The sequence below is a fragment of the Belonocnema kinseyi genome, chromosome 2 (assembly GCF_010883055.1).
Source record: "Belonocnema kinseyi isolate 2016_QV_RU_SX_M_011 chromosome 2, B_treatae_v1, whole genome shotgun sequence".
Taxonomy (NCBI): Eukaryota; Metazoa; Arthropoda; class Insecta; order Hymenoptera; family Cynipidae; genus Belonocnema; species Belonocnema kinseyi.
In genome coordinates this window covers 109,558,169-109,565,732 of record NC_046658.1, presented here as the reverse complement: position 1 = coordinate 109,565,732, position 7,564 = coordinate 109,558,169, and positions in this window count along the sequence as shown.

The following is a 7,564-nucleotide window of genomic DNA, read 5'->3' as shown; positions in this document are numbered from 1 at the left end:
TTTGTAGAGAAACTAATCTATTAAATTATTTGAAAGATCACAAATTTAATATCATGACATAAAGCAATTTGATATAAATCAAATTTCAAAATTTTTTAAAATGTGAAGTTCAGTTGCCAACTTTTTCATTTGTAAAATCATTCAGTTTACAATACATAATTCTAAAATCTTTCACTTCGAAATTAGTTTGCTTTTTAGCTCTTTATTTATTTTTGAATTTTTTATGAATTAAAAGAGGGTATTTTTTATTTTTAACATTTTTATTGAGTTAGAAGGAAATTTTTGTTTAAAACTTTTCTGTATTAAAAGAGGCAATTTCTTCTTTTTAGCATTTTATTGAGTTCAAGGAAGAATTTCTTATTTTCAATATTTTTGTTTTATTTGGAAAAGGGTAGTTTTGATATTTTTATTGAGCTTGAAGGAATGAAATTTGGAATTAACAGGGCATGCCATGCCCTTCAATTGACTTTGAGCGATGATTTTGATTTTTAGCGATGTCCGGATTTTTCATAGCCTCCAATGAAAATTCGAGATTTTTGTTTCGTGGACATTTTTTCACAATTTCTGAGGGTGTAGTCTCGTTGTACTCAATTATTGAAGTAAAAATGTTGACCTCGAAAAAGATATTTTATCATTTATAAACTTAGACAGGGAATAAAATACAATTTTATTATTTTGTTCAAAATTCAACAGTTTTGTTAAATGCAAAAAAATCTTTTTGGTTTGAATATTATCTTTGTTTTTAAAAGATCAGATTTTCGATTTGAAAGTTCATATTTTGTCATAAAAATTCCACATTTTACATGAAATTGTTCTTCTTTGACTGAAAAATCTTTTTCTTAGTTGAAAACTCGTCTTTTTGGTTTAAAAATTTATCTGATGTAGAAATTATATATTTTTTGGCTAACAGTGAAACTGTGCGGTTCAAAAAGTAATCTTCTTGCATCAAGGATTTTCAAACAGTTTCTTCAAAAGTCGTCTTCTTCAGTTGAAATCAATTGTTTTTGGTGTCAAGTTGAAATATTTTTTGGTTGATGATTCATGATTGTAATTCAAAAACTTTTTTTGATGAAAATTTTACTATTTTGTTGAAAATTATTTTTTGCTTCGTTTAAAGTTAATTTTTTTAATAAAAATTTATTTTATTTTTGTTTGGAAAATTGATTATTTTTCGTTGATAATGCATGTATTTCGTTGAAAATTCGTTTTTCTTTTGCTCAAAATTAATTTTTTCAAATAAAATTTAACTATCCCATTTTTTGTTAAAAACATATTCATCCATTTCTTTGATTCAAAATTTAACTATTTGCTTAAGAATACATTTTTTACGGTTGAAAATTGAATGACTTTTCAAGAACTTTAAATAGTTTTAAAAGATTCCGAAAGACGTCGAACATTTTAGAGGATATTATTAAAGGAAGAGTTTTAAACATTTTTAAGGTATTTTTAAGGATTTAAAATATTTTAGGATATTATGAAGATTCCAAGGAATTTTAAATATCATATTGTAATAATTTGAAAGAATTCCAAAAGACTAAACAAATTTTAGGGTATTTAAAAAAATCGAAAGGATTTTGCAAGATCCTTACAACGTTTCAAGCGATTTTAAATAATATGAAATATTTTTAGATTTTTAGAATAAATTATTTTCCCATCAAAATGGAAATTTTGATTAAAGCTAAGATCCAAGTAATTTTTTTCTTAATTATGTTCCATTCATGCTATTTCTCAAATCAATTACTTATTAGGAAGCAATTGTAATAAAGGATGCTTTTATACTAAAATTATTTCATTTTTCTATAAGTTCAGTTAATATTATTTAATAATTAATTCCACTTTAAGAGATAAATTACTTCTCTATTAGTTAGTTTTTAATAGATACTTTTTTTTTAAATATGTCAAAATTAAATTAATTACGGAATTTTCCGTAACATTAGTCCTGAATGATCGGGAAAAAGGGTTAGTGATAGTCTAACGGAAAATTCCGTAACGATAGATGGTTCTTACTAAAAAATTATCAGATCAGGGTGGCCGCAAAACGTAATTTCAACATTTCTTGATTTTTCCGTACCTAATTTTTCATTTTGTCCTGATCATTAATATTTAAGGACCAAAAACTCTTATCTTGTAACGATCCTAATATGAAATGCTTTATAAATCAAATCAAACAGTTTCAAGGGTATAAATTTCTTATTTATTAGTCTAAAATCTGAGGGCTGCCGCAACGGCCTAATTTACATGAAAAAAGTGACATATTAAAAAAAAGGCACCAAACGTGAATTGAAAAACATTCAAGTGAATTGAAAATATTTCAAAAATATGAAAAAAGGCATTGCGGTTTAAATGGAATGTCTAAGAATTCAAAGTGGATTTAAAAGGCTTCTTCAATTACACAAAAACTAACCAAAAAAATCAAAAAGATCCATTAAATTTAATGAATTTAGAAGAATTCAAGTGAGTTAAAGAATTCTAGATAATTCCAAAGAATTCAAATAAATTGTAAAAAATATTTGAAAATCTTGTGAAATTTTTGAAGCTCCTCGAAATCCCTCACTTCTTGCGAAGAAAGTTTTCGAAATCTATTTAAGTATTAGAAAATCACGTTAAATTTCAAAAGACGTCTAAGATTTTAGCGCATTTTTAAAAATTCCCAGGAAATTGCAAGTGGTTTCAAAAGTTTCAAGGAGTCTTAAATTACTTGAAATATTTCAGGGTATTTAAAAGTATTCCAAGGAATTTTTAATAGATTTCTATAAATTGAAGGGATTTTAAAGGTTTTACAAAATGTAAGACAATTTGAAAAAAAATTCAAATCTATTTTCTAACAGATTTAAATAGTTTTAAAAGATTTCGAAAGATGTAAAAGACTTTAGGGTATTTAAAAAAATTAATATTACAGAAATATTGACAAAAAGTATTTTTATTACAAAATTGTGAATCTTCTTTGTAATATAATTTTTTTTTAATTAAAAATATAAAATATAATTTTTAAACTAATACCAATGTCCGACGAAAAGCACTAACATAATTAACAACTGTTAAAACGTTCTAAACCTTGTGCAAATTATAATTTTTTTTCAACGTTTTCAAATATCAATTTTTGGTGTGAAAATTTTTAGATCAACGTAATCTAAAAATTATTTTAAAAAATGATGAACCTCTAAAATTTATAAATGACTTTTGTTAAAAAATCTCAAATCCCGGAAAAAACGCTAACAAAACCGAAAATTGTTAAAAATTGCGAATTTACTAGATAATTTGACAGTTTTTATTTAACCGTACAAGATTATTTAAAGGCTCAAATGTTTAATTTTTAATTCGCATAAGTTTTTCTATTAGGTTAAAGTGCAAATTCCCCCCTTAGCTATTTTAGCTGTAATTTATAAAGAAACGAGTGTTTTCATCCGAAAAATTTGCATTTATATTTCAAAGGGTTGGTAACAAAATTTAAAAATTGGAATATTGTTTTTTCGTTTTACGTGTCGGAAATTAAAAAAGTTATTTTCACGATTTTCAAAAATCGGGTCCTAACGCCCCCCCCCCCCCCCCCCCCATCTTTTCTCATAAGTCATGCTAGGAATAAACCAATAGCAATAGGAAATGCTGTCATCAGCATGTATTTTGTAGAATGCTTCCACTTACGACAGAAACAAGAAACTTGAGCTTTTTCGGTTTTGAAGCATACTTTTTTTGACAATTTCTAAAATTATATTTATATTTATATTATTGATATAGCGCGCTTATTGGACAAAAAAACTTCTGGCGTAGAATATTTTTCTAGGTTCCTAATTTCCTCACGGAGGTTAACCTTTAATTTAGTTTTTAAACCGTTCAATTTCATTCATTTGTCTCTTAGTTATGAATTTTTGAAAAGAACTATTTTTTTCTATGAGTTTATTTGTTTATTGTTAATTATATCAACAATAAATTTAAAAAACACACATATTGCAAAATTGTACCGTTAAGTAGAAGGTTCAAACAGGAACCATGAATTTTTTCAGATTTTTAGAAACACGTTTTTGATTTTTTTAAAGCATCGGGTCGAATCGACCCCCCCCCCCCCCCCCCCCCCCCCCTCCCACACGGTTAAGTGGTACGAAAAAAGCCCTACGGTTAACGGGTTAAAAAGTAAAAACAAGTAAAAAACATATCGAAAATCCACTGCAAATAAAGGATGCAGATACAATGAAGAATCTTTGAGTGTAGACACTATAAAAATATTGCATAACTTTGAGTCATTTGAGTGGATAAGAGATCAAAGTTACGACAATCGTTTATACTTTATGGTGTGCAGCGCTTCTCGGACAAAATCAGCTGGGGGCGGAATTAAATACTTCATCCTACTTTTCTTATTCAAAGCGATTATTTCTGCATTTAATTTCAAATTGTCAAATTAAGGATTTAAAATAACTGCATGTAATTAAAAACCAATCAGATTATCAACAACAATGATTACAGTATTTTCGAGACATTTATTGTTACACTACTTTTTTAGATTAAACCATAGTTTTAAATTAAACCATAAAGCTGTAAAAATGACCGCTGAGGTTAGTTACGGCTTTTACCCGTTACTCCGTTAGCGATTTGAATTTTATAACTTTTTATGGTGAAAATATGCTTCCTTCGTATTTTCGGGGATTTCCCGAACCCCTTTTTTTTAAACCTACTCATTTCTTGAATTATTCAGCAATTTTAAATTTCCAATTTTTGCAGTTCATTCAGAATTTTTTTTTTCTTCTTTCATAAACAATCGTCAATTATTAGTAAAAAATGACCACATTTTTCAGTTCATTTTTTTATGATTTTTTACACATATTTTAAGATCATTTAAATCATTGTACTTTATAGTGCTTTGGATTTTTTCTTTTACTAAGAATGGAATTTTCCAAAAATGGAAAATATAATGTCCATTTAGATTTACAGGGTGGCTATTGGACCGAGAAACTGAGAAATTTCTAGAGAAAAAAAACCCTATTCAATTACTTGAAATATCACAAATATTGTATCGTGATATAATGCAATTTAAATAAGTCCGATTTAAACTTTTTTTTAATTTTAACTTCGATATTGTTAACTTTTTCAATTATGAAGTCTTAGACAAAATTAAAAGCGTTTGAATTTGAAAATTGTTTAGAAAAATGTTTTCAATTGATGAACTGAGTTTAAACTTTGAAAGGAAGAAGCTTTTATTTTCAATTTTTCGTATAAATTTTATTGAGTTGGAAGGGAAAAATTTTGGTTAACATTTTTTTTTATCAGAAGTAATTTTTTTCGCAATTTCTGAGGGTGCAGTCTCATTGTGACTGCTCAATTCAATTTTGAAAACTTGACGTGTGACTTCTTTGTTGAAAATTCCTATTTTTTGGTTTGAAAATTCCTTTCTTTGTCATGAAAATTCCAAATTTGAGATAATTTTTTTTCTTTATTGACTGAAAAATATTTTCTAGTTGGAAACTGGTTGAAAAGCAATCTTGCTCTATCGAGGATTTTAAAATAGTTTGTTGAAAAGTCTTCTTCTTTGATTGAAATCAACTGCTTGTGATTTAAAATTAATTATTGTTGTAGAAGTATCAATTATTAGACTTTTTTTATTTAACTACTTCATCAAAAATGCATTTTTTTTATTTATTGTGGGTCACTTCTACCCCGAAAGGGAAATGGCTTGATGGTGTAATAAAAAAAATGATTATTCATGATTTTAATTCAAAAACCTTTTTTTTTGTTGTTGAAAATTTTACTATTTTGTAAAAATTTTATTTTTTAACTACAAATTTATTCTCTTTTTTGTTGAAAATTGATATTTTTAGTTGAAAATTCATGTATTTTGTCGAAAATTCGTTGTTTTTTATTTAATTTAAAAGTAATTTTTTTTGTTTGTTGATAATTTGTCTTTTTTGGTAGAAAATTGATCTTAGTTCAAAATTAATTTGTTTGTTTTGTTAAAGATTCGTTATTTTAGTTTGAAAATTTATTTTTTGTTTTTAAAAATTGAACTTTTTATTAAAAAAGAAATTGTCTTCATTGCTATTTTTCCATTTTTTAAATTACACAATGCAATTCTTGTGCTCTAAATTAAAATTGCCTCGAAAAAAAGTTTATTATTGTAATGCTTATAATTTATATTTCTTAGTTTTTATTTTTTTTTAATATTTAAGGTATTTTAAGAGATTGCAATGAATTTTTAATATTTTTAAACAATTTGAAAGGATTCCAAAGAATTACACATTTTTCGGGTGTTTAGAAAAATAGTAATTGCTTTTTTAATAATTGTTTGTAATATTTTTAATTTTATGCAATTTATTTTTAATTTTAGTATATTAAAAAAAGCATCTATTAAAAACTAACTAAGAGAGAAGTAATCTCTATCTCATAGTGTAATTAGCTATTAACAAATATTAACTGAACTTGTAGAAAAATAAAATAATTTTACTGTATTAGCATCCCTTATTTCAATTACGTCCTAATAAGTAATTCATTTACAAAATATAATGAATGGAAGATAATTAAGTGAAAAATTTATCTGCATCTTAGCTTTTGTTAAAATTACAGTTTTTATGAAAAAATAATTTCGGGTTAAATTTTAGGAGGAATATACCGTGAATTCTCATAAATTTATTCTTAATTCTTTGAAATTCTCTTGACTTCTTTCAATTTACTTGAATTCTTCTGAATTACCTTAATGCTACTCAATTTAATGGCATTTTTTTTAGATTTTGTTTAATTTATCCCGAAGTCTTTCAAACTTACCCTGAATTCGGAATTTTTATTAATTTCATGGAATTCTTCTTATTTCACCCGGAATCCTTATGAATTTCAACAAATTCTTTTAAATTAGGTTATAAAATAGTCCCTTTTTTGGTTTAAACAGGACATTTTGTTACTTTCTTCAAGTAACTTGGCGGTGGCAACCCCGAGAATAATAAATTCAAAATTTATAAATTGGAATTCAAAATCATTTAAATAAAAAATAAAATAATTTAAAAAAGTCTTCTTGTCCGATCAATCTTTCGGAAAGAAACAATTGATTTAAATTTAACTAATTAGAATTAAGTACTAGAAATATATTGCAAACTGGCCATTTTATGATTTAAAGGGTTGGGAAATATTGGGAAATTCCCTTAATACTTTTTTTTTGTTTATTTTGGTTATTCTGCATATTAATCGAGTTTAAAATTAATCCCGTTTTATGATTGATAATTTGCAATGAAAGTAGAAAAAAGAAGAATAACATTTATTAACTTTTTTTTTAAAGTATTATTTATATTTAAAAGGTGAATTAATATTTTTGTAATAGATGTTAGGTCTCTTTTTTAAATTTCCATTGTAAATTCTAAACTCTAAATCACAAGATAGGATTATTCTTGAATTTGATTAATATGCGGGCATAAAATAAATTTGTAATTGTTTTTTAAATTAAAAGAAATTAATCTTAGGCTTAAAAAATGTCTGGTGTACATTTTGGTTTTTGATTTATTGATTTATAGTTCTTCGAACCTATTCGGAAACGTGATGAGCACTCATAAATTGAAATAAGCCGATTAAGGGGATTTCCCTGTGTTCCCAA